This window comes from Dasypus novemcinctus, chromosome 6 (genome assembly GCF_030445035.2).
Source record: "Dasypus novemcinctus isolate mDasNov1 chromosome 6, mDasNov1.1.hap2, whole genome shotgun sequence".
In the NCBI taxonomy this organism is placed as follows: domain Eukaryota; kingdom Metazoa; phylum Chordata; class Mammalia; order Cingulata; family Dasypodidae; genus Dasypus; species Dasypus novemcinctus.
Window position 1 is genome coordinate 9,461,914 of NC_080678.1, and position 26,005 is coordinate 9,487,918.

The 26,005-nt window shown below is 53.2% G+C and overlaps 1 protein-coding gene across 3 annotated transcripts in view; it reads right to left on the reverse strand.

Moving 5' to 3' along the window:
- The window catches only part of PTPRE (protein tyrosine phosphatase receptor type E), a 166,538-nt gene that overhangs the window by 108,311 nt on the left and 32,222 nt on the right, over nt 1-26,005 (reverse strand). For all 3 annotated transcript variants that reach the window (XM_058298138.2, XM_058298139.1, XM_058298141.2), the window contains exon 2: nt 914-936. The gene's annotated coding sequence lies outside the window, so the exon portion shown is untranslated. The remainder of the gene's footprint in view (nt 1-913; nt 937-26,005) is intronic.

Genomic DNA, 26,005 nt, shown 5'->3' on the forward strand with positions numbered 1-26,005 from the left:
CATCAGGAATAACCACAAGCATCGATGTCCAGATGAAATAGGGTCACACTGCCAAAGAAAGGCAAGTAAAGAGGGGCAGCCAGGGTGAAGGAATAGTCAGCCATCGGCCTGTAAATAGTTCCAGAACAGAGTCAAGGCTTTGCAAACAGGGAGAGGTTTTGAAGGAGCACAACGTCCTGGTTACCCACTCATTTCAGCATCCCGGCACATCGCAGGAATGCACACCTTGCAAATGTGAGCACACACACAGCGGCACGCCAGGCCCTGGGCTACCTGCCCACAAGCTGCAGCCACTCTTAGGCTCTCTTCCCTCGACTTCTTCAGGAAACCTCATAGCACCGAGGTTGATGAAGTACAACCGAAAAAGGCTGTTTTGTTGAAAGTTTTCTTTCCCTAAGTACAAGGACATCAAGGCTGTGGACTTTTGCCATTGCCTGGCCCCCAAAAGGCATAAAATTATGTGACAGCAACCCAGTTTTTACTGAGCGAAACCCAGAAAAGCTCCTTTTCAGCAGTTTTCTCCACAGCGGATCAATTTAAGAAGCAATTACCATCAACGCAATTATCTGCCACTGTGCTCCCTCACGTCGTCAAGTGTGTACCACGGAGATAAGGCCAGGCCTTTCAGAAGTAACTACAAGTCAATGAAAGGCAAGCATGTGGAAATTGTGTTCTCAACAATACAGTTCAGGATACTGAACAGCTGAGCCAAATTTTAGACTGAAAAAAAAAATGATGTAACAAAAAAGTGTGATATGAGCCTATTCGAGCAAGTTAAGGCATAAAATTAAAATATGACACACTGGCCATCTGGCCTTCTTTCTCAAGAAGATAATGCTTCTCTAACAATTGTATTTTTTTAAGCTAGTGAACTGTACATCAGAAGTAATTTTTAAAGAAGTTTCGTACTCACCAAGGGAAAATGAAGGCTATAGCCTGAAAAAGAAAGAAAAAATGAGAAAGAGTTAGTTTTCTGGCTAATGGATGTTGGTTGCTCTTTCTAACCCCTTTTTTCTCTAGGGAACTAGTTGAATCTGCCCATTTTTGTCTTGTTGTTTGGGGTCTTCTTGAGGCCTTTTTATCTAGATAATAATGACTTTTTTTTGCTGCAGTCATCAGATTTCACAAGGTCCTACCGCAAACTCTCTGGCATCCTGGCTGCCCGTTGCTGGGGGGCAGGGGAGCGGTTATGGTGTCCAGCCCTCCACACCTTCCAGTACTTAGTTGCTCCTGCTGCAGCCTACCATGACCCTTGCACCGAGGAAGTCCCCTCCGCTCACCTCTTCCAGAGACAACCTTTTAAAACTTGGTTTAGGGTCACCCCTCATTCGGCTTAATCATTATCCAGCTTGATCATTCCCCAATAATTTAGCCCTCATGCTCTTTCTTAAAAGGGCTTTATCAAGAAATAATTTACACACCGTAAGGTCCACCTGTTGAAAGTGTACAATTCTTTAGTATATTCACAGAGTTGCCAACCATCATCTTAATCTAATGTTGGAACATTTCCATCACCCCCAAAAGAAACCCCATACCTGCTAGCAGTCACTCTCCATTCCCCATGCATTGCCTCTGCCCCCACCCTCTGTCCCCAGCCCCTGGAGACCTCTAATCTCCTTTCTGTTTCTATGGATTTGTGTATTTTTGGCATTTCATATAAAAAGGATCATGCAAAAGGCGGCCTTTTGTGACTTGGCTCCTTTTCCTTAGCATAATGTTTTTTAAGTTCATCCACATTGTAGCATGTATCAGTACTTCATTCCTTTTTAGGGACAAACAACATTTATTGTGCCACTTCTTGCTTATCCTTTCCGCAGCTGGTGGACATAGGGCTCATGTTCTCATGTGTCATTATTCATTGGCTGCCAAAGGGTGGACTCATGTTTGGCTCTCCACCATTTTAAACAGCTGAGTATTAAAAATGCTAACGCAGTGTTTTCCACCAAAACAGGCTACTTCTTATCCAAGACCTAGAAAGTCTAGATATTTTAAAGCAAACCTAATAAACATTCTGCAGCACACAAGTATACCAAGCTGTTGCACAAATTAAAAAGTTGACCTGAGATGTAAGTTTGAAGTCAAAGGAGCAGAAGAAATAGTTCTAAATTTAATGGTCACTAAAGAATTTAAAATCTACTTGGGCTAACATTATTAACAGTTGAAGATTGAGAACAGGGTAAGCTGTCACCATTCGTATTCAACATCGTATTGGACGTCCTAGCCACTGCAATAAGGTAAGAAAAATAAATAAAAGACATAGAAATTGGAAAGGAAAAAAACCTTTCTTTATTCTCCAATGGCATGATTGTCTACTTAGAAAATCCCAATGTATCTAGAGCTAATATGTGAGTTTAGGTCACAGGATAAAAAGTTAATGTACAAAAATCAATTGTATTTATATACACTAACAATGAAGAATTGGAAATTAAATTTTGAAAATTCTATGTATCTGTTTGGACAACCATATAAACAATGTCTTTTTATGTTGAGTGGCATATAAAGTAATGGAACTAGAGGATTCCCAGGGTACAGTGGGGTTCAGTGAAAAACAAAGCACAAAGGCAAGTGGGTGGGGTGGGGGCGGTGTCTGGCAAGGGGTAGTCACTGCGGATAGAGAGAACTGTTTTTTTGCAGGAATAGCTTATTATAGAGTCCACTCCTTCCAATAGCCAAAAATAATCAGAGAAGATGCTGGAAAAAGTGACCTGTGCTCTTTGTCTGGGGCTGAGCAAGGGGAGAGGCCCCAAGCCCAGGACACCTCCAATATTTTAGGAGAACTTTTAGAGGGGCTCAAAATTTCAACTGCAATGCTGAGGAACTTTCATTTAAAGTACAATCCATGATATGCAAAAGCATCTGGAACAGAGCTGCAGGCAGAGATAGGAGACTTGAGTCAAACCAAACTAAAAACCACAAGGGAAGAAACCAGCCTGGTGCTAGAACCAGGTGGACACTTGGTGAATTCACTAAAATGATAAGTTCACTAAAATGATAAGCATGATGTCTATATCCCAACCAAATACAAAAAAATGACTTTGGATTAAACTTTGAACTTAAGTTTGTGTGTTTTAAAGCACCAATATACTCAGCAGTGGGCACCACAATTAGATCATGTGTTGTATTGGTTTGGAGATATGTGAGCGTGAAACCACAGCTATCAGCTTCTCTATGTGCAGAATTAGAACAAAAACCAGAGAGCCAAAGTGCTCTGTACAGCAAATCGCCACCAAAAAAACACTTCCTTTAGCCTACGGCCATGAAGTAGATGACAACTGTCATACTTAGAAAGTCTGACAATGCTACAGTAAGCACATTTTAAAAATGGGGGCGGGGAGGGTGGGTCAAGTGGACCCCAGGTCCTCTTCCTTCAGGAAGCGGAAGTGCTGCCCAGACTCCCTCCACAGCCTGGAGAGGCCCGTCTCGTCTGGAATGGCGTGGTCCTCCAGGAAGGGAAGGGATGGTCTGGGCGGGTCTCGATCGCTCCCGGTACTGTCTCTGGGACTCACGACAACTGGAGGGGGCAGGACAAGACCCATTTTAAAGGGTGGACACTGAGGTTCGGCGAAGTCCTGATCGGATGTCCAGAGGGAGCCAGCTGGGCTCTGGGCCGCAGAGTCCTCTCTGGCTGTGTCCCCCTGGGGCACCATCTGCCTTGTCAGGTATGCCCGCTGGCCCGTTTGTTTTGCCATGGTTCCGCCCCCCCCTCCCCCCCCATGAAGCTGCAGTTCCTTCCAGGCTGGGGATGCACCGTCTTGCTTCTCACTATGTTCCTGGAGTTTTGGGCACTGCTTGGGGCAGGGAGGGCCCAGGAAGGGCCATTCTGCAGAGGGTGACAATGATACTGGGTAATTCCTTACACCCTGTCCAACCCTCGAGAGAACGCCATGCTGGTCTATGCCCCCCGAAACTTCCTGGGGGAGAAGGTGGTCTGAGGAGGGGACTTGGGTCGGAGAGGCCTGGGCCAGCGTGGCCACAGGGCTGCGGCTGGTCTGCTCCAGGGAAAAGGGGAGAAGGGGGGAGGCAGCCCTGAAAGGCCCGGGAAGAGAGGTGCTGACCGCATCGGAACTGGGCAAAGCCACCCACGGTCCCTTGGGAGGTGGACGAGGGGGCAGGCGAGGTCAGCGTGGCCAGGCGCTCCGGCTGGAAGAGGCCTGATCACTCACAAAATATGGACAGATTGAGAAAGGTCACCACGCACCCAGCTTTGCAAAGAAGAAACTGAAACCACAGCACTTAGAATTCACACATTGGGACGGTTTCACTTAAAGAAAAATTAAAATGGTTTCTAATTCCCCAGGACTGAGATGGACATAACTGACCAATGCTTCCAAACTCAGACAAAAGGGAAATGAATAAATGTCAGGGAGGCCGAGTACCTGCTTCCCACGTAGGAGATCCCGGGTTCAATCCCCGGCACCTCCTAAACAAAAGGGGTGATTGAAATATTCAGTTCCTATCAATAAAATATTTCTTAAAAATGAGCAAATGTCTTTTACACACACCTTTGGCCTAAAGCTTCGTTAAGTGCTCGTGTGGGCTGCATTTTGGTTGCTGGAGGTGTATCTACAAGTGACTCTTAAATGTAGGGCAACATTTAAAGTTTTTCTAAAATTTTATTTTTAAATGTTTATATACACTGTCTACATGTATATTGGATCTAAGTGTAAACTTTTTACGATGGACTAAATTTTTATAAAACAAGGCCCCAAGTGCCATCTTGCTGCAGATGCCCAGCTCCTCTTGGCTGCCTGCTCTTGGGCTCCTGTTTTCCCCAAAGATGGAGAATTATCCCGATACGGTAGTCAGAGGGTTGCAATACCAAGAGCTGTCATTCATACTCAGCCAAAGTAACACTGAAGCTCGATGACTATCTTGCTTAATTTCGATGAACTGGCCAAAGAGCAGCGTACTCATGGCAAATACGAAAATACCAGAGACTACATCATGTGGGCAAATATGCTGTGGCAACGGATGAACTGCCCCAGGCCCCAGCGTGGTTTTTGCAATCCGCCCAAGAACAAACCTACTCGCCTCCCAGGTGGTAACTGAAATGATGGGGGAAAAGTGCGAAATGTTTCTGAATAATCTCATCTTCAGATTTTCTCTTCAGACTTTGCCAAGTCTCACAGTTTCCTTGTTTACCTTCCAGGCATCAGCAAAGCTGTTAATTTCTGTATTTTTCTAATGCATGAAAGAAAGGCTGGAAGGAGCCGTGCGATTCAGGGGAGGGAAGCTCCCCGGGAGACGGCGAGTTTGGTAGAATCCTGCCCTCCTACTCCTCCAGCCACCTTCAAAAGGGATTGAAATCTTTAAAACAACATTGTGAAGCCTGGAAAGCCATCCCTTTGCTCCACCAGCTAGCTCACCAATCTGTGACAGACAGGCAAGACTTGTAAATAGTTGGCAGCCTTCAAGAATTATTCACGGGCAGCTGCTTCGCCAGGATCCAAGTGCATCCTGCCCGTCTCCCAGGCGTGCTTTCTGAAGCACTCCCCTCCCCCCCAAGTGCACATAATGACACTCTCTAATTACCCCGCAGTTGGGGGCACCTTCTTTGGATTAGGAAACGATGCAAATTAGCCAGCCCAGTTTTGCAAGTACAGATAGCTGCGGGTTTCCGTGCTACCGTGTGCCTCCGGGAATTTGGGGACAGGGACCTTGATTCTCTGTGCTCCCTCGTTCCCTTCCAAGAGAGGGCTGCTCTCCTGCCCAGACGCGGAGGGGACCTCTCTTGTGCCACTCTTGCACCTGCCGTCTGTGCAGCTGTAGAGCAGACGTGTGCCCTCTGCCCTGCCCCGTTCCCACCGTGAACCTGGCACGGAGGAGGCGGCAGAGGGCTCCCTGGCCCCCGCCGGCTGCCCTGGTACCTCTGCTATTGATTTGCGGGGCTGCCTCTTGGCACTCGGCATACACACTTCTCAGGTACTAACAGTCCCTGTCGTGTCTTTAAACACTTTGCACCACGAAGAGCTTCTTTACCAAAAAAAAAGAAAAAAACTTATCATGGCAACATAGACATAACTCATGATTTGTCATCTCAGCTAATTTTAGGTGTACAATTCAGTGGCATTAATTATATCCACAATGTGATGCTATCATCACCACCACTGAGCCATGGCTGAAGCTTTTGGATCCCCCAAAGAGAAACTCTGCACCTATTAAACCACAACCCCCCTTTCTCCCTGTCCCCAGGCATGACAGCCCGTAATCTGGTAAAATCTTATCAGGGAGGTCATACAAAATTTGACCTTTTCTGCCTGGCTTCACATGTATCAGTAATACCCCACTGTGTGTCTGTGCCACACAGTTTGCCCATTCGTCGGCTGATGGGCACGTGGGTCGCTCCCGCCTCGTGCCTGTTGTGAATAACGCCGCTGTGCACGCCAGCGTGCAAGTATCTGTCTGAGCCCCTTTCCGGCCCTAGACGTGGGATGGCGGGTCATACGGTAATTCTTTCACTTTTTTGAGACCTGCCGGCTGTTTTCCACTGCAGCTGCACCGTTTCACATTCCCACCAGCGATGCACAAGCGTTCTTATTTCTCCATATCCTGGCCAACACTTATTTTTCCTTTAAAAAAGAAAACAACAAAAAACAATGGCCATCCTGGTGGGCGAAGCGGAACGCGAGGCTCGGGGCTGGGGGCAGGGATGGCGTGGGCAGCCACGCCGAGAAAAGGTGCTTGGGGGCAGGACGCCAGTGAGCCTGACTGCTAGTGCCGACAGGGCCCTCCCTGAACCCTCTCGCCACACCTGCTATCAGACCCGCTTTGCCGACGGGGAAACTGAGGGCCGGCAGGCTCAAGGGACTTGACGAGGGGTCGCACGGCCAGGCAGTGCGGTCACCCCCAGCACCTGTGCGGGAGAACCCCGGTCCTGGGACAGAACTGGCCGCACCGAGGACCGCCACCACGAAAGGGTCCTCACCTGGGCTGCAGGGTTGGCGCGAGTCCCCAGGCCGGCCCTCAGCACGGCCTGTGCCCACGGCACGAGCAGCTCAGCCTCCTCCGTGAAGGCCAAGGAAGCTTCCACAGCACCCACAGCCCCTCCCCTCCCCCCGGCCCCTCCCCCGGCCCCCCTGGGCCTGCCGGGTCGTGTGTGAGCTCACTGCACCCTCACCTCTGAGGAGCCTGCTCGGCGCCCTGCGGGGGAGCCTCTGGGCCTCGAGGTGTGGAGGCAGGAGCCAGGACTCCTGAAAGGCGCCTCTCCCTAGCGCTAAGGTGCCTGCCCCACCCCTGCCCACCCCCGACAAGCTCGAGGACTCACAGGAGCCTAGACCCCCCGAGGCGCCCGAGCGCTTCCACCCCTGCCCTGATCCCAATGCTGGCACTAAGGATTCGGCATCCCCTCCGACGAGGCCAGCACTCATTCTTCTTGCCTGGAAAAGGGCGCGGGGTCCAGATTGTCCTAAATCAGGAGGTGGGGCGGTGGCATTCACATTTCCTCTCGAAAGCTTCCACCAGGGATGAGAGCGGACATTGTTGGAAATGACTAGAAGAGTTGAAAGCACACGGCGCCAGCTCCGTGGAGGATGGTGTGTCTGCCCTGCAGTGGGGTGAAGGGAAATTTCTCACCCATGGGAACAGCCAAGAAGAGCCTGTGGGAGAGCGCCCCCCACGACCCCGTCACTGGTCAGCCCTCCTGGCCGCGGTCCCCTCCCTCTAGTGACACCCCGTGAGGCCTGCCTCATCTCAGGAGATGGGGTCCCACCCTAACCTAGCCCGGGGAGGCCTCTTACTTCCTGAGTGCTGGCTCTGGCTCCCACTCCACCCGATCACCCCATTGCACTGTAGTAAACTGAGTCACACTCAGCCATGCCTCAAGACACTGCTGGACAGTTCCTGTCCTTCCCTGGGCTCCAGTGGCCACCAAAGGAGGGGGCCGGGCGATCCCCGGGCTTGGCCGGCGGCCAGGGAAAACCACGGCTCACCTGGTGGGCCGGGCCTTTCTGCATACGCACCCCAACAAAGGCTTCTTTTTCTAGTTTGCAGAAAAATAAAATCAAGGGTACCATTCGATCACTTTAGTTTTTCTCCTGAAGGTTTTTAAAAAAAAAAAAATTGGCACCGTTACTGCTTGTCTGTCCGTAAGGACTACCTGGAGAAAAAGGACTGAAATACAAATGAACGCTTAGTGGAAAAACTGGGGGCTAGTCAGCTGCTCTGGGGTGAACTCTGTCCCCCCAAAGGCACACATTCCAGTCCTAACCCCTGGGCCCGGGGATGCGGCTTTACTTGGAAAGAGGGTCTTTGAAGAAGCTGTTAGCTACGATGAGGCCAAACTGGAGTAGGATGAGCCCTGGTCCACAGGACCAGGGCCCCAGGAAGAAGCAGACTCTCGGCACAGACCTGGGAAAGCCATGTGGCCATGGCTAGAGCCGGAGCCGGCAGCACCAGGGAGCGGCCGGAGCCCCGGGGCCTGCAGACCTGGCCTCCAGGAGTGTGGAGAGCCCAGTTCTCTCGTCTCCACCCTGTTGGCGGCCCTTTGTTCCAGCAGTCCTGGAACCCAAGACATTGGCCGCCCTGCGTCTCCCAAGGATGCCGTTCTTGAGGATGCAGGTTTGCAGGTGCACTTTTCAACATATATGCTATGTTGCTTTAGGAAAACGGGAGAGAAACCTCCCGTGCTTGCGGTGCAGCGCTGGCCTGGGGGAGGCGCGCAAGCCCTGTGCTGACCAGATGACACAGTTTTGTGATGTTCTGGAGGAAGTCTCTAATCCCAAAGGCTCCACTGTCCAAATGAGCCTGAGAAGCCTTTTGACCTTGCAGGCAAGTCTCTAATGTCAAGCCGTCCTCAAGGTGGGTACTGGAGGCCAGTGCTCAGGTGACAGCAGCAGAATGACTGCCCAGGAGCCATCCTAAAGGCCGCGCCCTCACTGGGCAACAGGCCGGGGCAGGATGAGCGCCCAGAGGTGGGAGTGCAGACCCTCACCCCAGAATGGCCTTGCCCGCAGGCTCCGTGCCTCCTTCCTTGCCACTGCCAGAGCCCTGATCACGCTGTACCTGACGCTGTTCTAGCCCTGGGCGGGGTGGGCGGGTCAGCCAGGAGCATTCCTGGGCAGCTAGGCCTGTTTGACTCACCCGGCTCCCCGTCCCGCTCTAGCCACCCCCTCACTCCCTCCTTCTTTCTTACTCCCAGCATGGGGACTGCTCTGAGAGGCGCTCAGGACGGGTTTGGTGAAGGAAAACCAGGGAGAAACAGACTTGATTCAAAAGATGTTTTCTTGATATAATGTAAAGTTCAGTGACCCTCAGAGGAAAGGACTGATCGCTAATGTTCATATATGTTGAACCAACGTTCATAGGTTTCATGTTTTGGGGTGCCAAGCTGAAAAGCACCTGCTTTTCCCCTAGGTCTATGAGGTGGTTGCTGCTCAGGTGTGCCATGGCTTAGCCCGTTCCCCATAAACTCAGCCTGAAACAGCAGCCAGCTGCCAGAGACCCCAGGAAAAGCAACATCCACCTGGCTGTGTAACTGACACACCACGGCACTAAATAAATGCTCAGAGCGGGCATCATTCCCACGGACCCAGCATGGAAGGAAACTTCTAATGTGCCTCTTCAGTTAAAAATGTCAATTGCTGCACATAATTAAGCTGCCAGTTACTACCAATCCTCTACCAATGGCAAAGGGGCATATGCAGAACGTTCACCTTCACTGATACTAATGAATGCAAATTTATTATTAAAGGGACAGCATGTTGGCGTATCAGATGGGCATGCGTGAGAAGAGTAGGTGTTGGGCAGCCGCCTACTGGGTGGCTCGACAGAGCTCAGAAGGTCCCATGGAGGAGCCTGAGGTCAGGGAGGGCCACAGCCATCCACCTGCCGTCTCTTTGCTCCCCTCACGTGGAGCATGGACACCTCCAATTCTGGGTTTTCCTTCCTAATTCTAACAGCAAACTCCTCTTTCAGAGACCTGCCCAAAGCTGCAGAGAGCTTGCTGACTCTGTCAGAGCTGGAACTTTCTAGATGCCCCTCACCCACACGGAACCATGGCCTCCCTGCCCTCCCAGCACCCCACAGTCTTCTTGGCTTCCTCCTGCTGCCCCCGCCCCAGGGCGCCTCCAGTCCCCCCACACCCGCCAGCTGCTAGTCGAGTCCCCCTTGGCCTTGACACCTGGTCCCAGCCCTGCCGGCTACCCTGCTTTTACCCCTCCTGGTGTTCCGAGAGCAAAACGGTGCCCTCGGTTGTTATTTATCCATGTCTTCCTTCTGTCCACGCTGCCCTCCCCACCTTCCCCCTCGTTATCTCCCAACCCAGCGGAACGGAACGGCGCATTATGATTGAAGCCACCCAGCTCTCCCGGGATGTGGGCAGCAGAATTCGCATTTCACAGGTGGAAACAGCAAGGTGTAGACACTCACTGAAAGGCACACAGCAGTGGCCACTTCAGTGTTTTTTGAATATAAATCCTATTACCTCTAACTTGAAATTTTTTATGACACAATCCTTTGTACATACCAGCAACTCAGAAAGCCCTGGTTGGATGAGTGAATAAATATGCTAAGCCGGCCATTGAGCAAACTTTTATCAAGTGTCTATGATGTGTCACGTCCAGGCCAAGCCTGAGGATTCAGAGCTCAAAAAAATGCATAGCTGAGCTCTCAGGACACTTCCCCTAAATGGGAATAACAACCCTTCCCTTCCTGGGTTACTAAACAGGATAATCCATGTAAAGTACTCAGCACGGGCTCAAGGTGTAGGGAACTCTCAATAACTCACTGAAAAGCAGGGGTCTGGGTGGGGGATGGAAGAAGGCAGGCAGGGCCAAGGAGGCTGCAGAAGCTGGCCAGCCGGCCGGGCACACACTGCTGTCGGTGCAAGGAAGGTCACAGCCAGCTCAGGAGAGGGAGAGGGGACAGCAGGGCTCTGGCCATGGCTCTAGGACCAGTGGCCAGTCAGGAGCTGTAGCCAGAGTCCAGGCGAGGGATGGAGGGGGCCTGCAGGGGGGGAGAGGTTTGGGGGGGAGTAGGGGAGGAGCTCTTGAGAGCTCCAAAAGGCAGAATCCACAGCCTTGGAGAAGGACAGAGAAGGAAGGAGAAGGAAGGAGAAGGAGAAGGAGGGGGAAGGAAGAAACGGAGGGTGATCTCGGGCCTGGCTTGGCTCCGGGGTGAAGGTCTGCCCTTCACCAAGACAGGGTCTATTCTTAGGGACCAACAGGTGGCACGTGTGGGCGACCCTCACACACCCAGAGGATGCACCTGCGAGGCTCAGAATACACGTCAGCATCAAAAGAGAAGGAGAAAACCCTTCCGAAAACAGCACAATTCTTTTCCAGGAAAGTTTGTTAAATATTTCTAAGAAAGATTTAGAAAACTATTAAACTGGATAAGCGCAAGATCTGCTAATCCATCAGTTATTTTGTAAAAATACCCACAAATATTTTGGCCTAATGATCTCCCCCTCCCCATCTAACTAGCTGATCTGACCAATTTAGACAAGTTGGTTAATAAGGAGTGATGTAAAACGTGCCAAGAGACTAGCTTTAAAACAAATGAGAGCCAGTACAGAATTTGCAGAGCATAAAATGTATTGTCTTAGAGAAGAAAAGTTAAATGTCCCTTTAAAACATAATTCATAATGAAAGGTAAGCTTTCGGGGAATTCATAAATCACTGAGCTATTAACAAAAATGTCTTCAGGCTGGATCTGCATTGCTGAGGACAAACACCTATTTTTCGAGGCCACTGAAGAAGTTCTGTGAACTAGTAATGAATCCCTCCTCCACATGAAAGAACACTGTAGTATTCATTTGAAAACAAGAACAGCATTATAACAAAAGTATGCAGCCCTCCCTTCTGGAACAATATCCTGCAACAGAAGTGTAACGCTGGACGGGCATTCTGTGTTGTCTACCTATAAAGGTCAGCGCTCCCTTCCACTGCTCAGCAGGGCACCCAGAATCCTCAAGGAAAGGCACGTTCTTTCTTTGCAGCTCAAGGAAATACCTTTAAAAGAGTGTACTTAAGTCGCAGGCATTCGGCTGCTACCTGCGGGATGCTAGAAGCCGCGAGACGTGCGGGGCCGCATACCTGGGAGACCCACGGGGCCTCACCTGCCCTCACGCTCGTGCGGTGGGCTTCCCGGGCATCGCAGTCCATGCGGGGCGGGGGCGAGCAGCAGTGGGTGTGCACCCCAAGCCGGAGCCCTGCCCACCGCCGCCGCGGAAGGACAGGGGACCTTCGGGCCGGGTGCCTTTGGGAAAGCCACCCAGCCTCTCGGCGCTTCAGGGATTGCTACGCTGTGCGGCGCCTGATCCCTGGTCTGACGAGTCCGCGATCCAATGTCATGTGAAGGGCAAGGTCGACCTAAGGGGCAGCTCTGTGGAGGCCACTTCCCGTACATGGAGGTGGGGCTGAGGCCTCGGACACCAGGACAGGGTCGGGGCGCTGCCCCTCACTGCCCGCTTCACCTCTGGCTGAGGACGAACGCTGGCCGCCGCGGTGCCACACCACCACGCACGGCTTCCCACCTGTTCCTCACGCGACCCTGAGGTCGCCCAAGGTCATGGGGTCATTTTGAGCCAGAAACGGAAGCCAACGCCATCTGACTCCCAATCCATGGGGCGATAGTGCCCAGCATTAGGGAAAGCCGGGCCTTTGGGCCGTGGGTGGGAACCACCACCGGGGAGAGGACCTGTGTGCAGAGACAGCGACCCCAGGGCGCTGGACGGGGGCCGTGACCACGGCCCAGCGGACCAGGGGGACCCCAGCCACGACCCCCCGTGTCCCCGGGGTCAGTGACGCCATTCCTGAAAAAGCCAATGGCTTATCCGATGTGATGGGCGCTGGCCAGAGGACACCAACACAGTTTCTTCCCACCAAACCTCAAACTCTTTGAGGATTTACCAGCAAATAGGTCGGTAGGGTCTTTTTAAACTGGGTCCCTGGAAAGGTAGAGCTCTAGAAGTTGAATCGGCGACCACTGCACGGAGTTCCAGACTGGCCTGGATTTAACAGGAGGCCAGCCTGGGGGAGAAACCCCACCCCTGGCCGGTACCTTTGGCCAACAGAGAGTTGGGAGCTTCATTCAAGGATAGACAAGGTTCTAAGAAATCACCCCTCCCTGAAGCGAAACTGGAAACCAAGCAGACTCAAGAGGTTCTCCAGAAACTTCCTCGTGAGAGGAGCAGCACCCACCGCGGGGCTGGGCAGGAATGGGCTGAGCTATGCGTTTTACCAGAGAATGGCAATACACTGATGACCATGCCAGCTCAAGGCCACAGTCCTGCCTGGAGCTGACTGACCACCTGTGCAGCTAACTACTACCTGTGCAGCTGACTGACCACCTGTGTAGCCGACTGACCACCTGTGCAGCTGACTGACCCCCTGTGCAGCAGACTGACCATCTGCTTGGAGCTGACCACCTGTGCAGCTGGCCTCCTGCATGGAACTGACCACCTGTGCAGCTGGCCACCTGCATGGAGTTGATCACCTGTGCAGGTGGCCTCCTGCATGGCGCTCTCATTCTCGTGGCATCTCCATGTGCCAAACATGGACCTCATCACAGGGTAGACAGGTGAGAACAAACCCCCCCAACTCCGCCACTTCACAGAGGAGGAAACAGAAGCTTCAAGAACTGCGGTGATGTCCCCACGGTGCACGTCAAAGCTCAGCTTCAATCCCAATCTGCTCCTGGGGATCTGGGCTCTCAACAGTTCCACGATCCTCTGCTCGGGCTGCCTGAGAACCACTGGCATCCTGCGCCCACCGGGGCCTTCTGTGCAGTGGACGTGCATTGGGCGTGAGTGTTTGGCGCGGACAGTTTAAAATGGACCAGCCCTACGGTGCATGTTCCATCATTGTCCATGTGATGCACAAAGCCCACCCCTCATGTACGGAGTGGCAGCTGTGTGCCTTAGAGGCAGCCCCTCTGCCTGTGACGGCGGGCAGAGACCCCTGCTGTGTCAGCGAGTGCCTCGTGCTTCCATCACTTAGACCACGTGATTCTGAGAAATCAATTACTTTTAATGACACAGAAGCCCCTCCTACCCTAGCACCACACTGGCGCTGAATAAAATTCACCTGGGGGAAGAGTTTATTAAAAAGTGACTGAACATTCAAAATGTTTATAATGAAAATGAAATGACCTTTCTCCAATAAAAACCTCCACTAACACGGATATGTTTATCATCCACGGAAAATCTTCACTAACGAGGGCCAGATACCAGGTAATGTTGTGAGTACAGCTGTAACGAGAACTTCAGACTCTCTTGTAAATGCAGCAGATTGCAGATTAATGAAAGAATAGTCCAGGACATCAAGCTTCAGAGTTCGGAATAAGAATTTTGGAAAAGCTTTGCAGGAGATTTCTAGACATCATTCCCTGCTATACCATGCAGCCGGCTGACCGACAGGTAGGTTTCAAGCGCCTGCCCTGCTGGCAGCTTTCCACGGTGCTGCGGGCTCTGCCTTGGGGAGGGACTGCCCTGCAGCGGGGATGGTTGGGGGGGGGGCGAGGCCAGTGGGCCCCAAGGGGCGGGAATCCCGTCCCAGGTAGATGGAGAGCAGGAGGGGGGCGCCATCGACTTCTGCAAACACAGGCTTTACCTGCAAAGCTGTGGCTCCCGCGGCAGCTTCCCGCACGCCCTCAGGAAGGACAGGCTTCTGAGCATTGGGAGGCTCTGGGGCCACCCACCAGCTTCGTTCTGGAGAGTCGCTGAGGACAGCAGCCCGAGGTCCCTGCGCCGTGAGGTGGGCCCCTTCACAGTCCTTCCCCGCCGCCTCACCAGGCTGGGGGCTGCATGTGCTTGGGGTGGGCTTCATGGCACGGCCCCTCGGGGCCAGGGGAAACCACCTCCACTACACACCGTTCTTCATATATGGTGTGTGTACGCGCGTGTGTAAGAACTTCTACAAAAGAAACTCAGCCTCAGTATTGTAAACACTCCGCTTTGGGCGCAAGCGAATCCAGATGCTGAAGGACACATGGGCGCCTCCCCCAATGTCCGAATCCCTGAAAGGGACCCAGGGTCTGGGTCCCTGGACCACGAGCTCTGGGAGCAAAGCCGCGATGATCCCGAACAGACACAGCTTTCGCAGAGGCAATGCGCACGCGCGTCAGCAGCTCACTCGGCTCTCGGCTCCCCGAGATCGCTCGCTGGGATGTCACCGACGCGTCATTTTATAGCTGACAAGACCTCCGTCTGGCCCCCCCTTTTCTGAATGCCAATGACAAGAGCGCACACGCCCCCGAACGCCTATTTTCTCCATGCTTGCGGCGACCCCGCCAGGCCGCGGCGCGTTTTCCTGCCCTCCCGCCCGCCGAGGGGCCTGCAGGCCGCGGGCCGTTTCCTCGTGCTCCTCCAGACGTGCCTGTCGCGTTGACGTTCCACGATAAGATTTCTGCGAAAAAAGGATGGTGATGGATATGGAGAAAGAGGACTCCGTTCTGACTCCAAGGCATTTGCTCTGTGTCATTATTATTATAATATCTTCAGATTCATTCTTTTTAATTGAAGGATTAATACAGGCCATGGAGAAAGAAAAGAGATTTTTTTAATCTTCTGGGGGGAAAAAAGTCACTGTTGAAAAGCTTATCACTGAGTGACTCAGGCTTCCAAAATAAAGTTCTTTTAGAATCCAGCACCAGGAAAGTGTTTATATTTCCTGAAAAACTGGGAACATTCTCTCACCCCGACTAGAACAATACAAGCCATTGTGTTTTCATTTTTGCCTTGTCAGCCAGGAAGCTTGGGACTGAACTGAAGGCACAAGTGCAATAACATCTTATCTCAAGGAAAAGGGAGCTGACGTTCACTGAAGGCCGACTAGTGTAGGGGCTTCTACAAAATATATAATACTGGCACCCACCCAGTTCTTACGATTAGTAAAGTGTTGGGCAGAGAAGAGTAAGTCCAGGGCTCCAAGTCATGCTGCCAGCAAGCGGAGGGAAGGGCCTGGAACCCAGCCCCACCTGCCCACGGGCTCTGCTGCGTCCTGATCCGATGCTCTCTGCCTTCCAACAGGTGGAGTCCCGAGACAAACGTAATGATGTCTGACTGTCCCAGCCAAGTCGCCCCGAACCCTTCTTGGAGGTAAAGAGCACGAGTCGCCAAGAAACGGTGCCACCATCTGCATGATGGAAACAGCGGCGCCATGCTGCCTGAGCAGGGCCTGAGGGCAGCCTCCGTGTGGATGGCTGAGTCGAGCACAAGAGAGAGGCCCGGCCGGTGGCCGGGGTGGGAGGCACTGGCGTCGGGCAGACCCTCGGGCAGGAAGGCCACCATCTGTTGGGACAGTTGTGACTTCCCTGGACACCGCTCTCCTGTGGGGGCTGCTGTGTAAGAAGGCTCGGGCGCACCTCCCCTTGCACCCCAAAACCTAACGGCGGCTTCCTCGTCTCCTTGTCCTACCTTGTGTCCTGGAGCCCAGAGAGCAGGTGGCCCCCATGTTCAGAGCACTTTCCCGCAACAGAGAAACCAGACTGCCCCAAGTCCTGGAGATGCAGCATCTAAAACGACGGGTTTCCGCAGCAGCCCCGCCTTGTGCGGGGCCTCGGGAGCGCGATGCCCTTGAGGACAGCCCTGTCCCGTAGTCGCACACACACTCAAGCACAGGCGCCACCTGGCAGCGTCCCATCGCCAGCTATTTAGGATTGTCAAGAATCTACACAACCCTCGAACACAGTAGGTGTTCAAGCCATACTTTTTAAAAAAGGTATTTTGACTTACTCTTTGATCCCAAATAGACAAAACTAATGTCTGGTGTTAGAAGTGGGGACGGTGGTTGCCCCTGGCAGGGAGCGATGGTGGGATGGGAAGAGAGAGGCTGGGGTCTCGCTGGGGAGCAGGTGCTGCTTTAGGGCTTGATCTGGGAGCTGGTTACACAGCTGGGCTCTCGGTGAAAATTCAAGCTCTGTGCCCCCGTGATTTGCACACAGTCTTCTGTAAGTACGTTGTATTTCAATAACATTTATTAAAAATTCATTTGCTCTACGGTTTGCGATGACTACTGCTCTGCTTTTAACCTGCCTGAATGAATAAACGAACTAATGTGTATAATCTGCCTAAGGAATCGATTTACAAACACAGTCAACTGAGAAATGATTCCACATCATCTGCTCTTACCAGTTTCAAACAAGGGGCAACGGGTGACCGTTAGCACAGAGGACCTCCCGGACGGCGGGCTCAGAACCACGAGCCTAACCTTTCCTTGGGAGGGTTCATTTGCTGTCACTGACACCCTACAGAACGAGCCTTTTGACCTTCATCTGAGAATAATTTTCTGATTTTTACCATCTCTTTTTCCCAGAGGAATCAGGAATCTCAATCGTGCACCTAAATCTCTCTCAGGCATGATCACACGAGTAGGGTCGAGACTTTGGGTGGGGGGCTTGGGGTCACGAAAGCAGATTTAGCGTTGGCCGTGCATGGGGCCAGCCGGGCTCCACCTCTCGCCAGCGGGTTCCCTGACCTTGGGGTTTTCCTTTACAAAGTGAGGAGAGCCCACCTGCATGCTGGGGTGTCAGATGGGGTGACCGACTCGCCCTGGGTTGCCAGGGATATGGCCAGTTTTAGCCCTGAACTTCCTGGAAACCCCGACCGGTCACCCCACGGCCATGTAGGAGAGATGAGAAACCCCTGTTGCCTGTTCCTCCTTCTGGGATGGCTGCACATGTCCTATGCTCAAAATGAATACCTTTTGTCATTGTCATGACCAGGACTTTCTCTGAAAAGCAGCTCTTAGTTTCCTGACCCACACCTTCTCTGAGGCTAAAAGGAAACACATTAAAAGATAAAGAGCAGGTAACTGTCTAGTGATTCCTATCCAAAAGCAAGGGTCCCGGGGACCCCACTCTGCTGGCGGGGGCGGCCGCCAGCCTTGGGGGTCTTGGAGGCAGCATTTGGCTCTCTGAGCTTCTGTTTCCTTTTAGTATCTGTAAATACATGTGAAAATCCATTTAATATCTATAAACTGCCCGTCTGCCTTTTAGGGTCATCATGATGCTTGGTTAAGCTCCTGTAGCCTGCACTTACCCGGCTCCTTCTTGTTCGGTGAGCACAGGAGCTGGCCTGTAGCTCAGCCAGGGGTCTGCGGGCCTCTGTGGAGACCAGGGCTGCACGGGGGGCGTGGAGAGGCTCCTGGGGACCCTGGGCGCTAAGGCTGGGAGGACGACGGTGCAAGTAAAGGGGCCGGCATGACCGAAGCCGAGCCGGCGGCTGTGCAGGGCTGGGGTCCCAGGCGAGTGAGCTCAGGGTCCTGCTACGGGCCAAGCCCTGGGCCGGTCGGTCTCAGCTGCCCAGTGGCGCTGGGCCGATGCCAGGTTTACCACTCAGAGCCCAGAGGGCTCTCGACCCTCAGCTCAAGGAGGCCAGTTTTCTGGTCTAATGCCTGCGTGCCACAATCCTTTCTGCTTATGTTTCAAGAGAAACTGCCAAAGGAACGCAAAGAGAACGGTGACTTCTTCCGAACGTGGGGAAATTGCACGCTTCTCACCTTCCACTGCCAGCCTCTGGGAGCAGACAGAAAGGAGCCGGCTTTCAAACAAAACCCGCCCACCTTCTGAGGCAGTGGCCCTGCACCATCCACACCGCCGGCACGTTTCCACGGGGGTGGGAATCAATTTAAGTCCTTAAAATAGCCCCAGAAGGGGGAAAAGAATCGAGTTCTGTTAGTTACCATGGGAATTATTAATTGAAGCACTGCTTTTGTCTTTAACGCTCCTTGCCACTCTTGTGACATTTAGAATGATGAAATTAAGGAAGCCAGCATTTATTTCATGCCATTTGATAATTACAAAAATATCATTATGGAGGTTCACATTAAAAGAGCGTCTTAAGAAGTAAAACTCACTTACTCCAGTCATTTCGCACTTACTAAGGTCATCCTCTTGGACCCGATTTCAGAAGTCAAATAAAGGAGCTTCAAAGGTTCTGAGAAATCAGGGAATCACATGTTTAAAGCCCAAATGCTTTCATGACACCTCAGTTGGAGAATAAATGAAAGACTGTAGATTGATCCTTATTCTGTGTGGTCCAGAGAATCACCTTCCACCCTCCCCTGCAGCTGAACATGCATTCTGAGATTTTTTTAAAAGAATCATTACTTTTGCAAAGCTTGCATTCCCCAAACGAATATTCCTAAATGCTACTAACCTGTGTCTTTGTGGAAAAGACTAATTGGCATGTAAAGCAAGCACACTTTGAACATAAAAAGAATTGCCAAGGCAATGAGGTATATTAATAAAGAAGCAAACAGTTCCCTTAAAATTGAGACTCATCTATAGTTAGCCCAGGGCTGAAGAAACTGAATAAAGAGCTTCATTAATTCTTAGAGAAGCCTAGACACATCAAATATAAAAACACATCCCTAAGAGTCTAAACTTAATAAAGGGCAAGGCTGACCCCAGCTGGGAGAGAGCAGAGGCCGGTGGCAGTGCTGGCGTCAGCTTCCAGGGACATTAGCTTTGCGAGGACGAGCCTCCATGGGAAAGAGGCGGAAGGTTTTACAAACCAAGGGCCAGTGTCCACCCTGAAGCCTGCTTTGAGAAGATAAAACCGAACACTTTTACCAAAGGATGAAAAGTCAGTGGCAAGAGGCCGAAGGGTTGGTGCCCGTCTCCTCCAGGAAGAGAAGCCGTCTCTAGCACCTCTGGCGTGCGGGGCAGGTGACTCTTCATTGTGAGGCTGCCCGGTGCCTTGTAGGCACTTGAGTGGCTTCCTGGCTTCCGCCCACCAGAGGCCAGCAGCACGTCCTCAGTTGTGTCCATCAAACACGTCTGCAGACATTGCCAAATGTCCGCCGTGGGGCGAAATTGCCACTAAGTTAGACCCCTACCTCCCCTGCACATGGGACCCTCAGCTTCGGCCCCTGACTGGTGAGACTGCAGGGCGCTCCCTTCCTTGTCCACTGGTCTCAGTTCAGCTCTGGTTCCCTCTGTCTGAACTAGAGTGAAGCCATCACCGCTTCTGATGCATCCTTCCGGCACCTGCCGCAGGCCTGGTACATAACTCACGCTCAGTAAATGCTCTGTTGCACGATGACTGGGCTCTGTATTAGCCTTCCAGACACTCTCCAAGCTTTGTGCTCCTCTTGGCCAGCTGTGGCTTTTCAAGATGCAGCTCTGATCATGCCATGGCCTTCCTCCCCAACATTCCACGGCTCCTCACTGAGGCCCTGACGCCTCAGGCCGGTAAACTACCTTTCCAAACCATCTCTGATGCACCCCGTAGTTACCCGGAATGGGTCTAAACGAAAAGGAACTACTGCTTCTCACAAATCCACCTGTCTCTCCTTCATAATAAATACTTGAAATTCCAGAGAAAGCGTGAGCAGTAGCCCGGCACATCGGAAATACTGATAAATACGGATGAGGGAGGGTGGTGAGTGGGGCATGGGTGGGTGCTGCAGGCCCCTCTCGGGCAAAGCTTTGTAGTCCCGGGGTGGCCTGTGAAGACTTATCTTGACCCGCAATCTAACCAGCTGGGGAAGACACTGCGCAGAACGGCTTCTTTCCCTGGATCTATTCCAAGCTCCAGCAAAGCGTCTCCCGGGGTCTTGGGCCCAGAAGGCAGATGGCAGAGAAGCAGCAGCCTTCCTCCTAGTGAGCAGCACTGGCCTCCAGGGCACGGCGTGTGAGCAAGCACCTCTCGGGGACAGCGCTTCTCTCCTCCCCTCTTTCCGTAAAAGGAGAGCTGCTGGGGCGCTGAGCAGAGCCCCTCCCCTGACTTTTCAGGGGGCCCCAGGGGAGGCGTCTGCTCCGCCTGCCCACGCCACCCAGCACTGGGCCTGGCACACAGCACGTGCCCAACAGACTGGGTTTTCCTTTGATTAAAAATGCCCGCTGTCCAGTCGCGGCAGCTGTCAGCGGGCCAGCGGCGCTCAGCCCTCCAGGAGCGCAGGGGGTGTTTTGTTTGGAAGCCTGGAGGTGCTGGAGTAGAAGAGGGCGGGACGCCAGCAGGCACGGCCCAGCTCTGGCACTGTGCCCGCCAGGGCACGCTCGGCCACCTCCGTCCCCTCTGCCTCACCCGGAGCGGGTCTGTGGCCGGCGGAGCGGGGCGCTGTGGGAGGCGGACGGAGGGCCAGCCCCGGGTGCCAGGCCTGCCAGCCGCCGTGAACGAGCTGCGCCACCCCCGCCGGTGGCCTCAAGGAACCCTGAGGAAGGGCGGGCGCATGGCACTTGGCGGGGGCTTTGCCACAGGGGTAGGGACCGGGAGGGGGCTGCCTCCCCGTCAGGGGTCTGGAGCCTTGGGGGTCCTGGGTGGACAGACCGCTCTGCCCTCAACCCCTGGCGCCCAGCAAAGAGGACCGGCCGTTCGCCTGCTCCCCGATGTCACTCAGAGCTCAAAAAATAAAAAAAGGTAATAAACGCTTATTGTTAAATAAAATTAGACCGACCCAGTCGTAAAGGAAGAAACGTGAGAGTGTCTCTCCCACTCCTCAGAACCACATCTACGAGTGCTTGCTGCATTGCATGCAGGCTTCAGGCAAGCTGCATTTCATGTCTTCATTCCTTCATTCACTCACTCACTCATTCCACGCATCCCTGACAGTGTTCCTGGCCCATGGGCGCCCAGGTGACAGACCAAGGAGACAGGTCAAGGACCCTGCTTACAGCTGCAGGGGAGATGCGATAAATGAATCAACGCGCCAATAAATCGATAATGTCCAAGTGCAGTGAGCGCGGGGAAGGGACATCCAAGACGCCGGGCAGAGGTCGAGCCGCCCAGCCGTGAAGGACGCCGATGCGGCACGTCCTCTCCGCGCACCTGAGCCCCTGATGGCACAGGTGTCATAAGCAGTCGGACACGTGCCCTTCCTTGGCAGAGAAGCCTGGACCCCGTGTGTGCTGGCGTCGGCTCATTCTCGCATCGGGGGTCTCCGTGTCGCTCGCCTGGAGCTCCCGGGGGGGACCCCCGCCCCCCACCGACCCTGACGGATCACAAGGTGTCCAGGGCAGGGCAAAAAGAGAGGCAGCTATGTGGGGAGAACAACGGCGAGGAGGCTGCGGGCCTTCACCCACCCGCTCCCTCCTGCCCCCCGCCGTGAAGAGCGCCTCTAAAGCAGCGTCTCACTCTGCGTGCCCGGCACCCCGTCGGCCGACTCCCCAACAAGCCGGGCACTGTTCTCATCTCATCTCCCGCCAACCCCGTTCCCAAAAGGGGACGTTGTCACCAGGGATGATGGCAAATAGTTAAACTGCAGCTGGGATAGTTTGCTGAATGTCTCATCTTTTTCGTTTGTGTGGGCTGAAAAACACACTTTCTTTGCCCCCAGAGAAGGCCACATACGGGCTGGACACGTGGGGGACAAGAGGGAATCCCTCCTAGGCCCACAGCTCTGCCCCGCACAGCCAACCCGCCTGCATCGCGCCAAAGGGTCCTAGCGGGGGCGGGGGGTGAAGCAGATGCCGACGGGCAGGACCCGTGGTGAGGGGCCTCTGAAGAGCCAGCGGGAACCCCGGGGACCCGAGTGTGCAACGCACACAAGTTCTCAGCAGTGCCCAGGGGCCTGGAGGAGTGGACAAAGGACCCTTCACCGGACAGGGATTTGCTCGCCCTGGAACCTGCCCCGATGCTCCCTTACCGGGTGTCTGTGCTCTGGGGAGCATGGCGGGGACGCTGCAGGCCACGGGATGGCGTGTCTGCTCCCCCACTTACACCCCGCCATGCCCAGCTGCGTCCAATCAGATGCCGTCACCCAGTCGCCCAGTGCCGGCTCCCCAGCACCCCTGCCCATGCCACAGGGCTCCGCCGGCTTTCTGTCCCCATCTGCCATTCAGCCGTGTCACATCCGTCTTCTCTAAGATGAACCTGCATCGGCCCTGGCTTCCCACCAGATTAGAGCTCTGCGAGGACAGGCTCCCCCTTTGGGGTCTTTGCAAGTCCTGCACCACCACGGAGGATCCCAGCGAGCCTCCCCTGAAAGAATCAGTAGGGCGAGCTGCCCCTTGTGGGGTGCCAGGCGTCACAGCAGAAGCTTCGAAACATTGTCTCATTTGTCTTCAGGAGCAGCCTGCAAGGTCCGCGGTGCTCTTGTGCATTTGTCAAGGGAGAGAGGGGAGTGAAGGGGAAGGAGCAGGGCCCAGGGAACCCTGCTGGCCAGTGTGGGCCGGGGTCATGCCCAGGGACCCCGAAACCCCCTAGACCACGGGGGACAGTGCTAAGGCTACTTGAAAGGTGTCATTTTCAACACAAACGTCTTCCCAGCAGTGGTGTTTATATGCTTCTGATTTGCTGGGCAGGACCTTGTTTTGCAAATTAAGAAAGAAAGGTTGTCCTTTGGCCAGGTTCACTGCAGTGATTATTGCAAAATATCAATGGTGTCTAAATTGTTGGAGCTAAGGTAGTTACACTTTAAACCCAAAGTAAGTAAGACAAAGAAGAGCCCAGGAAGGCATACGGAAGGCCTGGGCTGTCATCCTCCGGGGGCTTACTTCCGGTAAACAGGCTTAGCAGGTGGCTGCTGCATGGACGAGTGAAGGATGGGCATGCTCGTGCAGGAAAGGGTGAACGCATGGATGACCTTTCACTACTTTTAAGAGACCCATAACCCTTGATTTTGACCACACTCCCGTCAAGCCCCCACCTGCAGTTAACCTGGATTTCTCTTTAAAAAAAAAAAAGAAGAGGTGGTGGGAGGTGTATGTCCCCAAACTGTCCCCTATGCTTGTCTCCTCTAGGTTCACCCTCTGCAATCTGATATCCAGGGCTGCCAGAGTGGCCCACACACCCAGTCCCTTCCCTCCAGCCCAAAACTTCAACGGCAACGGCCCCGGCCCCTCCGGGGATAAAAGCCAGGCCCGTGGGCATGGCATGGGGACTTCACTGTGTGCTCCTACCTGCCCGGAGAGCCATACGTCTCTAGGCCCTCCCACCCCCCTCCTCTCCGCCCCCACCCCCCATTCCCCTGTGCCTCGGGCACCCTGCACCTCCACGATCCACTGCCCATCATGTTCCTGCCAATCCTGGCTCTGGGATAATGACATTTTAGTTTGTAAACCAAATTTTACAAGTCAGGGAATTTTCTTGGGCACATGTGATTCGGTCTAGATCCCTTCTAGAAAAGAACATAAGTGGGCGGACAGGGCAAAGGATTGGCAAGACAGTCAGGCCCAGGAAAAAATATGCTCTTAAGCTGTGAGAAAGCTTGTCCAAATGCAAGGTAATTACACAAACATCAGAGAATACAAGTGCAAATGGATAAGTGAATGAACGCTCACATTTAAACATACAGGACCAACGTGAAATGCTCTGAGTTTTGTCTCTGACAAAACGCAAGGGAGAGCTGGGCTCAGATAAGAATACACAATTGAGGATGACTCAGGGAGAGGTTTCCTAGGAGAAGAGCTTTTAAACGCAAAGGAACCTGGCTGGCTTTAAAAGCAGAGAGCTTTGAGAAGTTATACTTATTTTGTTTTAAAATCTATATTTTTTCAATTTTTCAAATTTAAACACAACTTTATTATTTGTCATCACAGAAATAATACCTGCTCATTGTGATAAACAACTGAAAAATACAAAAAAGCCTGCAAAGGTGAGTAGAGTGGAAATCCTAGCATTTCAGAGTAAATCCCTTCCTCTGCATATGGTATCGTGCAGGAGTCATAGCACATGTGCTGTTTCAAAGCACACAGAAGTCCCTGCTTCCCTTCCTCCCATCCCTCCCCTCTTTTTACTCCCGGTCCCCCTCAGTGCGCCTCGTGGCACTGCAGCGTGGCTTCACACGCCAGGTCCCTGTGCAGACAGGTACAGACAGAAGTGTGCAGGTAGAGGCTTTGGGGGCGTAACCACAGTCTCGCGCTTTCTCTTGCCAAGGCCTGGCAGAAATCCCACTGGTCCCCGCAAGCGACCGGATTCTCGCCCTGAAGGCTGCCACCAGAAAGAAGTGGCTCTTTTTCCGCCTTACCAAAATAGGGGCTTCGGATTTTCAATCTAGTGTTATCTTTTGCCCTGGTAAACCTTGCGCCTTATTTGTGGGCCGCGTAATGAGGAGAGAGAAACCAGCTTTCCATCTCTTTGTTCCCAGGGCCTTGAGCAGGATCGATACCAGTCAACTGGAATATTCACATGCTTTCTCTTTGAACTTGGACCCTGCTGCAGGGGCATGCTTTAAAAAAATAAAGGTTTACTTTTAGTCACTTGAGGATTTCAATGCGTTTTGCCTTACGTTTAGTCTTTAACACAAATATGAAATCACTTAGAGGAAGAATTAGAACTCCATTTATGACTGCCCAAGTTTCCCAACGGAGAGGTCAAACAATGCTTTCACGTCTTTGGAGCAGTTTATCAAGAAAACTGAAATTGCTTTGAAGAGGGGTAAGCAAGGTACAAAAGTACAGCTTTGTGTCTGGGTTTCCTCAGAATGGACAGAGTTGGGATCCTTCTAAGCAAACGTGGGGCAGCAGGAAACCTGAGGGCCAGCTGCTCGGCACCTGCATTTGGAAGGTCATCAGGGACCCCATCCACTCTCGGACTGGCTCAGAGGGCTGAGGGAAGCGCGCATTCTGGTGGAATGACGGTAAGAAGCGCGAAGGCCACGTCTCCTTCCAGCTCTGAAGGGAAAACCTGGGAGGCAGCCGTGCCAGCTGCTGCGGCTGGCTCGGCCTGTCAGTCCCCCACTTCCCCGTCGCTCCTTGCCTGGAATTCCGGACCCACGCCATCCCCACAGCGCCCCGGTCCTCCCAGACTCGCTCCCGTCCATCTTGGGCCACCTCGGCTCGAGCCGCCAGCCACAGCCCCACACGTGCGTCTCCCTGTGGAAACCCGGGGCGCTCCCTGAGGCGGTCTCCCCACGGCGGCGTTCTAGGCCACGGAAAGCTGGACGTCTGCAGGGACGCCCGCCACGCTCCCTTCCTGTGGAATGACAAGGCAGTGGGCCAGGAAGAGCCCAAACAATGACACTCCCCTCCCAGGGTCAGCCGGGGTCACGATGAGACGGAAAACCATGGATTTCCTGTGGCCCCTGCCGGCGGGCGCGGGGGGCTGGGCGCCTCTGGGAAGCAAACGCCGCTGCCCGGAAAACAAGCGGCCTCTGGCCCCGCCTTCCAGCCCCGCTCAGCCAGC